Below are 9,566 nucleotides of genomic sequence, written 5' to 3'. Positions count from 1 at the left end.
TTTTTTTATTAATATTTTCAAGATTCTTTTAAAAAAATTATTCCTGTTCAACATAATTTAGCAATGGTCGGATCTTTAATCCGTCTTGATAACAAGCACATATCCGCCAACCAATTACAAATGGTAAGAATAAATTTTAATATTGTTTTTTTTATTTCATTATTATATTTTAACTTAATATTTTTTATAATTTTTACGTAAATATGGCATAGAAGTAAAGTCGAACTAATCCGAAGCTTTAGCTTTTTCTCGATTTAAGCCCGATGGTGGTTTATCTTGATCTAAATGGATAATTTCAATCAATTAAGTACTTCTAGAATTCAATTTAATCTATAATTCATATTTATGCAAAATTACTAATTTCCCCTCACATTTTAACTTTTCACAATTTAGTCATTAAGCTCATAACTTGAATATAGTTCATTTTAGCTTAAATCCAACTTAACCAATGTTACTAGGGACCTTGAAACAACTCATAATTATCAACAATTCACAACAAAACTCAAGAATTTATACTTTTAACAATTTAATCCCTATTTCCATAATTCAACAAAAATCACTTAACAAAACATGTTTATTTTACAACAAAGATAAATAACCCTTCAACTAACATCAAAACATAATAAAAAAATCCATGAAAAATCCTTCTAACTTTGCAAAATTTTGCAAATTAACCCCCGAGCTAGCTAGATTAAGCTAAAACTATTACAAAAACATAAAAATCATTAAAAATATGGCTTGAATTCACCAACATGCATCAAACTAAGCTTGATCAAGTAACACTTCTTCTCCAATGGCTATTTTTAGGGTTTGAAACAAAATAAAGAAGATATCATCTTTATTTTATGTTTTATTTACTTAGTTTTTTCTTTTATTTACCAAATTACCATATAACCTTATTACTAATTAAAAATTTCAATAAAACCTATCCATGTACATCCAATAACTTTAAATATGACATATTTACCACTCAAGTTCATTAAATTTCATTTCCATAACCAATTGACCCCTTTATCTAATAGAACTCAACTTTTTTACCTTTTACGATTTAGTCCTTTTTACCTAATTAACCATTTAAATTTCAAAATTTCTTAGCGAAACTTTAGTACGACCTTAATATAATCTCGTAGACATTAAATAAACATTAAAATAATAATTTACTCATTGGAATTTTGGTCCCAAAATCATTGTTTCTGACACTACTAAAAACGGGTTGTTACACATTATATGGCCCGGGTTCCTACACCACCTTCATAACCTCAGTTTGTTTGGCCTGTCTCAAATATTCATGTTGTCACGTATTCGAGTCAACATGGGTCAACCTTTTGGTTTGCAATGCAATCTTCTATCGGGTAACAACTTAAACGGAGCAAACGATACAGGCGGCCACTTACGTTCATCTAGGACTGGTGGGAATTCCACACGTTGTACAAGTTTTCTAATTTATACACTTCATCGACAAAGTTCATAGGATACAAACAAAGATTGATACAAGTTAAAATTGCATGACCGCATGGAAAACGAAGTGTGTCAAATCTTTCACAATTGCAAGTCCTATTTCTTAGGTGTACATGGTACTGTCACCCGAAAATACCTTGGTTCGGTCTGTCGAACTCCGTTACCCGAAACCATAGGTTGTCGCGCGAGTGACAAACTGCGTGTATGCAGTTGGCTCGTGCCTTTTCCTTTTTAATTTGTTCCAGTACCACCGGGCACCATACATGGCATCCCTGTATTTGCCCAGCATAACTCGCCGCTCGCTTTGGGAACAGTTCCATCAAACGAAAGTATGTCTCTTTAACAATCGAGGTTATCAACAAATGGCATGTTACAGTTAAAACAGAATTGATGCATTCCACTAGGTTTAAGTTAGTGGTCATATCATAGAGCACCATCGTAGGATTGTGTCCACTGATTGAAGGGTATATTAGTGAGGTACCGTGCCCCTACCGAGTTAGTTTACCATAAGATTTCCAACATTTCATGAAAACAATCCTTCATGATCTCGTACCCTGTCAGTAGAAGTTGACAATGACAATTGAATACCAAAGAATATAAAAACAAACGGAATATTACAAACCAAATAATATTGGTGGTGATTACATACCCATTTTGGTCACTTGTGATCGCTCAGCGGTAGAGGAATATTGCTGGTAGTAGTTGGACGCAACGTGCCTTAAACAGTACCGATAATGTGTGCAGTCTCAGAGGCTTCCCTGTCGTTCAATTGGAGATATATTTTAGTTCATTGATTCAAGATAATGCATATATCAAGTTGGGGGCAGACATGCCTTCTCAACCTAGACAGAAAAAAATCATAGTCGTCTACTTTCTCCCTCAGTGTTATTGTAAACGCAATTGGAAGGATCCTCCGATTACTATCCTGTACCATAACCAACAATAGTTGATGGGTATATCTACCATACATAAAGGTACCATCTACTTGTACTAATAGCTTGCAATATTGAAATGCTTCAGAGCATTCTTTGAAGGTCCAAAACAGACGGCGGAAGACTCGGCATCCACGAAGCAAGAAATCGTTGTGGTATGTAGGCTCCATTTTCAGATCTATTATGCAACCTGAGACGTATCTCTCCAGCACCTGACACTACTATCTTACCTCGTTGTATGATGTGTCCCACCCATTGTGTATTATCTCCAAAGCCTTCTGCTTTGCTATCCATGCATTACGGTACGAATGCGTGTAGTTAAATTTGCTACGACTATTTGCAATTAAAACTGACACAGCAGTTCTTGAATCCACTTTCACCATCGATAGTATTATGTCTGCGATCATATCTGAATCCAACTTCAGATGATCCTTTAAAACACCTACAACCACATGACTATGTAAAACCCTAATTAATAAAACCTTAAAAACCCCATGATACTTTACTAGAGGCAACACTTATCCAGACTGGTGAACTTTTTTATCGTCCATAACCCCGTCTTCTTCTCAACAGATGTAACAACCTGATCTTAGTTAAATCAGAAAAGTGGTTTCAAAACCACAAATCTGAATCGTAAAATAATTTTAATATTATTTTATACGTTTACAGCATGTGAATACGTATGTGTGAAAATTTTGTGAGCTAATTTTATTGTTAAATAGCTCAATTTGAGAAAAATGATTAAATCGCGTAAAATGCAAAAGTAGCATGCTATATGTTAAAAGTGCTTAATTTCTATGAGATTAAAAGGTGGAAGTCCTTATGATGTTATTAAACCATTGGATTGATGGACGGACAAATATCCCTATAGTTAATGGAATTTTAATATTTATTCATTAAGGGTAAATAAGTAATTTTGTAATTTTGTTAATTAAAATACAACAAAACATGAAATTTTGTCCATCTTTCTTCTTGTTAGCCGAATATTGAAGTAGAAAAGAATTCATTGTTCCTTTAGGGTTCGGCGCACACAGCTTGATTAAGGTATGTTTTGAGCTTGATTTTTTATGATTTCTACGTTTTTGTGATCGTTGCTTTGTGTTCTAGCTAGCCCATGCTTCAATTTTTGAAAGTGTTGATGATTTTGAAAGTTTCCATTGATTTCTTGAATGTTTGATGATGGAAAATGAGTATTTTTTGATAGATTATCATGTTTTATAAAGTGATTTTTAGTTAAATTTCATGAAAGGGGTTAATTTTTGAAAATGTGAAAATGTGGGGTTAAATGTGTGAATAAATGATGAATATGGGCTAATATGTATACTATGAAAATTCAAATAGCATGAAATTAGAAAGAAATTATGTAATTTGTGATTTTATGAAATAAGGACTAAATTGTAAGAAATGTGAAAGTTTAGGGCTAAAGTGTAAAAATGCCCAAATATGTGTTTGTGGTTGAAATTGAATGAATATGTGATTAAATAAGTTAATTTTGAATGTATATAGATCAAGAACGAAAGAAATCAGATTTAGACCTATGGAAATCAAAAGTTATTGAATAGTTGACATCGTCCGTTTATTCCAACTATGAGGTAAGTTCATATGCAAATAAATATCTTTGAATAAAATTATATATGTTTTATTATCATTGAATTGTTACGAATGTTGAACGATCAAATATGAACATGAATCGACGAAGTTACGACATCCAAAAGTGCCATATGAACTTTTGGAATAGTATAAGATATAAATGTCATGACATTAGGTTATCAAGACGTAATTACATGTAAGACCATGTCTGAGACATTGGCATTGTATTGAGATATTACATGTAAGACCATGTCTGGGACATTGGCATCGTTAATCGATTTCGTATAAGACCCTGTTTGGGACAGAGACATTGATACGTGATAACATCTAAGACCATATCTGAGATATGGCATTGTATGGGCTTATGTGACTTTCGAGAATCCTTAAAAATTCTGAATGGTTCAACGGGCAAAGTCAAGTCAAGAAAGAATATGTGAATGAACTAAGTGAATCAAGTACATATGAAATTCATACGAGTATCAAAAAGAGAAGTAATTGATGAATTCAATTGTGAAATTGAATATGTGTACCATGAGAAATGTTTGTGATCATATATGTGATTAATTATGCTTAACATATTTGAATTGATATGTAAATGTTCATAGGATGGTTTTATTTGTATATGGCTTACTAAGCTTTTAAAGCTTATTTTGTGTGTTCGTTCTATGTTTATAGACTTTCGAAGCTAGCTTGGACATCGTGGATCATCGGGAACCATCATCACACTATCGACTACTTGTTGGTACTTTTAGAGCTTTGTATATATGGTATATGGCATGTATAGGCTAGTGTTTTTTTGATATATTTTGAGCTATAATTAGCCAAGTGGTTTAGCTTGTTAATGATGTAAATATTGTTGTGTTTTTAGCCATTTAAGTTGGCTTGAATTATGTGCTTGACGAGTAATATATAATGTATAAGTTGTCTCCTGTTTTGGTATGGTTATATGGTTGCTCAAGTAGTTAGTTGTCATTTTCTAAGTTAATGCTTGAAAGATGATATGTTGTGGATTGATTTTGAGTCATAAAATAGATGATAAGATCATGAGTTAATGCATTTGATATTTATACAAGTTGTGATGATTTTAGGTTTATGGATTTGATATGTTTTCAATGTGAAATTGAGTAATTGAAATGGTTGATGATAGATGATATAGTATGAGTGTGAATTGGCATGTTTTGGTTGCCTTTATAGGGTGAGAAATGTGACTTAAACCAAGTTTATTTTCACTCCACACGGCTGAGCATAAGGGCATGTGGCTTGACCATGTATGACACATGGCCTTAGTACACAGCCATGTGACCCCTGAGAAATAATTAGAGATTCAAGTCAGTCTTGAGCATGGCCTAGATGCACAGGGGTGTTTACTAGTCGTGTGAGGCATACAGTCTTGGCACATGGGCGTGTGTGGCCATTTCGAAAGGTACACGGGCTAGACATACGGGCCGTGTGACCCAAGTCAGTATGTATGCCCTGTTTCCACACGATTTAAGACACGGGTGTGTTTATTAGCCGTGTGAGACACACGGCCTGTTCACACAAGCGTGTGACATTTGAAATGTTGAAATTTTTCTAAGTTTCTAAAATTTTTATATGTTATCAATTTAGTCCCGATTGCATGATTAAAGCTTTGTATACTTGATTTATGTACACATTGAATATGATCGAATGATAGTTACTGAAATGAAGTGATAATTGATAAATGATTGCTCTAAATTGAGTTACAAATCCGATAATGCCTCTTAACCTATTCTGGCAAAGGTTACGGGTTAGGGGTGTTACAACAGAAGTCTTGATTTTCCATGCACATTTACCATTTCACATTGCATAATTGACCTCAAACCTTTCCGATTTAGATTTAACCACGCAAAAGTTAACCTTATTCTTGATGCTGTATCGCTTTAATGCAATGAGAAAACCATCTTTACTGGAAAACTCCATGCCTACTTCCAAATCACCTGAATCCAATGAAGGACTTGCGTGGCCAAACTTTCTGTGTGGTAGTTCTGCAAACTCCAACTCATCTTCTGTCGATAGGTCAATATTATGCATGTACGTTGGAGGCGAATACACCGTGAATAGTGGATCTTCTTCTTCTTCATTTTCACCCCTCACAATTTTTTGGTTTAGTTGGAACAGACTCTGGTTTAAAAAATAATGCAACTTCTGAATCGTCGACACTGGGCTCCCAGGGTGGATCCACATCGAATTCATTATCAGCTTCATTCTCGGACTCACCAACATTTGCCATTTTGGAGGTCCCCTTGCCGGTGAACGTTGTAGGAAGTACATCATCCCTTCTCGTGTACGTGTTGGAGCATCCAAAATCATATGTCGGTTTCCAACCACTGGAAGTTGCTACCATTCCCAGTAAGTATTCCCAGCTTTAAACATCGACCCACCAAGGTTCATGTCCTGTCCACTAATTAAGTGTCATGCAGAGGCCATGTATTTTGTTCTACCACCAAAACCTGATAGTTTGGTGTTCTGCCTCCCATGATTGAAATCTAAGGTCAAGATGGATGAGTGTCTTCCCATTGATGGTTCTAGGATATCATAATGGGAACTTTCTAACAAAGTGGTTGGAATATCAACATTTTTAATCGTTTTCGCCTCTCGACCAGGAAAAAATGTTGAAGTGGCAAGTCTTTCATCTGGTCTTGAAAATTCCACATATAACTCAAGAAACGGTGGTCCACTGTCAAGGTGCGTCTGCACCATCGCTTCCAAGCCTCGAGCACCTTTGATATCGAATGTGTCATATCTCATGGGATCAACCAAATGTAACACCCCTAACCCGTATCCATCCCCAGAATAGGGTTATAGAGCATTACCGGACTTATAAATCAGACAGACAGAAATTTCAAAAATTTCATATCATTTAGTATTCATGTCAAAAACAAATCAAATTAATACATATGTCCCTAATACAAGCCCTCGAGGCCCCAAAATATACCTTAGAAACAAATCAAGACTAATTTGGAAGTTCAGAGAATTTTTCAGAAACTTATAAAAATTTCAAAACTGTAGGGGGCAAACGGCCGTGTGGCCAGGACGTGTGACTCACACGGCCAAGAGATACGCCTATGTCTTAGGCCGTGTGGGCATTCAAAATAGGGACACACGGTCATGTTCCAGCCCTTGTCCTTGCCCGTGTTGGTATACTAACTTGTGACACACGGCCAAGTCGTACGCCTATGTGCTAGGTCATATGAGTATACTAACTTGGGTCACACGGCCAAGCCACACGCCTGTGTGCTAAGCCGTGTGAGCATACTGACTTGTGCTCTTTAAAGATATAGGGGACACACGGCTGTGTCACCTGGCCGTGTGTCAAACATGGTTGAGACACATGCTCTTGTCTCTGCCCATGTGGACAAAAATAGACCATTTTCCAAGTCATATTTCTCACACAAGTTGGTACCAACCTAAACACAACAATTTGCATATACATAAATAGGCATTCAAAACCAACCAAAATCAAGCTTAAAACATATAATAACATCACATAACAACCAATATGCCCATAGGCACTTTAAATGACCATTTAAAAACATGTCAACTATATGTCCCAACTTACCTAAATGACCAAACACATATATCCATAATTGTACCAAAATTTAACATGTATGTCACTTATCAAGCTCCTCCATTTGGTACCCAAAATACCAATTCACAAAATAAATCATTTACATGATAACCATACACCGAACATCATAAGGCCATTTACATATATACATAACAAAATATACCAAAACACAAGCCAATTCAAATGGCTAAAAACATAACAAAACATGTAGGTTATCATTAGCCAAAATAACCTATACATACTATTATAAATAAAATTAGATAACCAAAAGTACCAAGATAGCCGATAGATAGTGTGATATAGCTCCGCCAAACTTCCAACCTGAACGAGCTTCTGAACCACTATAAAACACGAAAAATAACACATAGTAAGCATTTAAGCTTAGTAAGTTTATATAACACAGAATTTAACTTACCATTTAACCACAATTTAGGTAAGTAAACCAAAGCATATCACAACTCAATTTGGCCAAAAAGCCTAACACATATTCATCAACCAAGTTAGCCATGTAATTCATATAAAAATCGAGAGATCATGTATGAGTTCAACAACCATTTAAATTCCATATACATTAACATCTATGCCATGTATCTATATATCATATATAAACCATTTCCATGTAATTCATGTAAATACATGTGCTAGTTCGTATCAAACTCATATAAACTCGTAACAAAACTGTGCCCGTTGAACCACTTAGAATATCGTTAGATACACAGGTAGTACACACAAGGTGTACTGAAATGTAACCTATCAATTCCTATACATGTATGCTCATACAAACTATAAACGGTAAGCTCATATGAGCTGAGTATGGTAAGCTCATACGAGCTAAAATCGGTAACCCTAATGACATGTCATTTGTATCCTACGAATTTCTAAGGTTCAAATGGGGCTCGGTAGTTGTCGTACGTCATTGAATATGTAATCGGTATTCATTCATGGCAATTACTCAATTCAAAAACATATAATTCGATTAAAAACATATGTACAATTTAATTACATGAACTTACCTCGACGAGAGTACGTAGATACGGAGGCGATTAATCCGAGATTTTCTCTTTGCCTCGATCTAACTCCGTACGTGGTCTAACCGAATCTATATGAATGGATTTAACTCAATTCAATACAAGTCACATTCAATTTAGTCCAACACATATTTTTGAAAATTACCATTTTACCCCTATACTTTTAATTCTTTACAATTTAGTCTTTAGGCTCGGAAAATGAAATTCATTCAATTTTATCCCTACCCAGGCCTAGCCAAATTTTAAACATGCTTATAGCAGCCCATATATTTTACAAATTCATACTTTTACCACAAAATTTATCATGTTTTTCAATTAAATCCCCAATTGATAATTTCATCAAAAAGTCCTTTACAAAAGTTATTTATCTAGCAACAACTATTATTTTTCTACCATTAAACTTCAAAACCATAACATGCACATCAATGGAAAAACTAAAACACTTTAATAGTTTCACAAATTAGTCCCTGGGCTAGCTAGATTAAGCTACAATGATCCCGGAAACAAAGAAATCGTTAAAAACAGGACAAAAATCACTCACCAATTGAGCTTTAAAGTTGCCAAACCCTAAAGAGAAAAAATGGCTTTCTTCCCTTATGAAAATCGGTTGAAGAAACAAAAGAAAGATGAAGCCTTTTAATTGTTTAATTTGTTTTATCATTTATTATTCATTTACCAAATTAACCTTTACAACATTTAATAATTACACTAATGCCAAGCCATGCACATCCACTATCTCAATTAATGGTATAATTACCATATAATGTATTTCAATTTAAAGTTCTATATCTATTTAATATCTTTAGTTATTAGAACTCAACTTTTGCACTTTACGCGATTTAGTCATTTTTATCAAATTGAACATGTAAACGGTAAAATTTCTTAGCAAAATTTTTATACAGTAATACTATCATGCTGTAGATCATAAAATAATATTAAAATAAATTTTTTTACCTCAGATTTTTGGTC

The sequence above is a fragment of the Gossypium hirsutum genome, chromosome A07 (assembly GCF_007990345.1).
Source record: "Gossypium hirsutum isolate 1008001.06 chromosome A07, Gossypium_hirsutum_v2.1, whole genome shotgun sequence".
Taxonomy (NCBI): domain Eukaryota; kingdom Viridiplantae; phylum Streptophyta; class Magnoliopsida; order Malvales; family Malvaceae; genus Gossypium; species Gossypium hirsutum.
The sequence above is the reverse complement of the archived record's forward strand: the minus strand, read 5'-3'. Positions refer to the sequence as shown.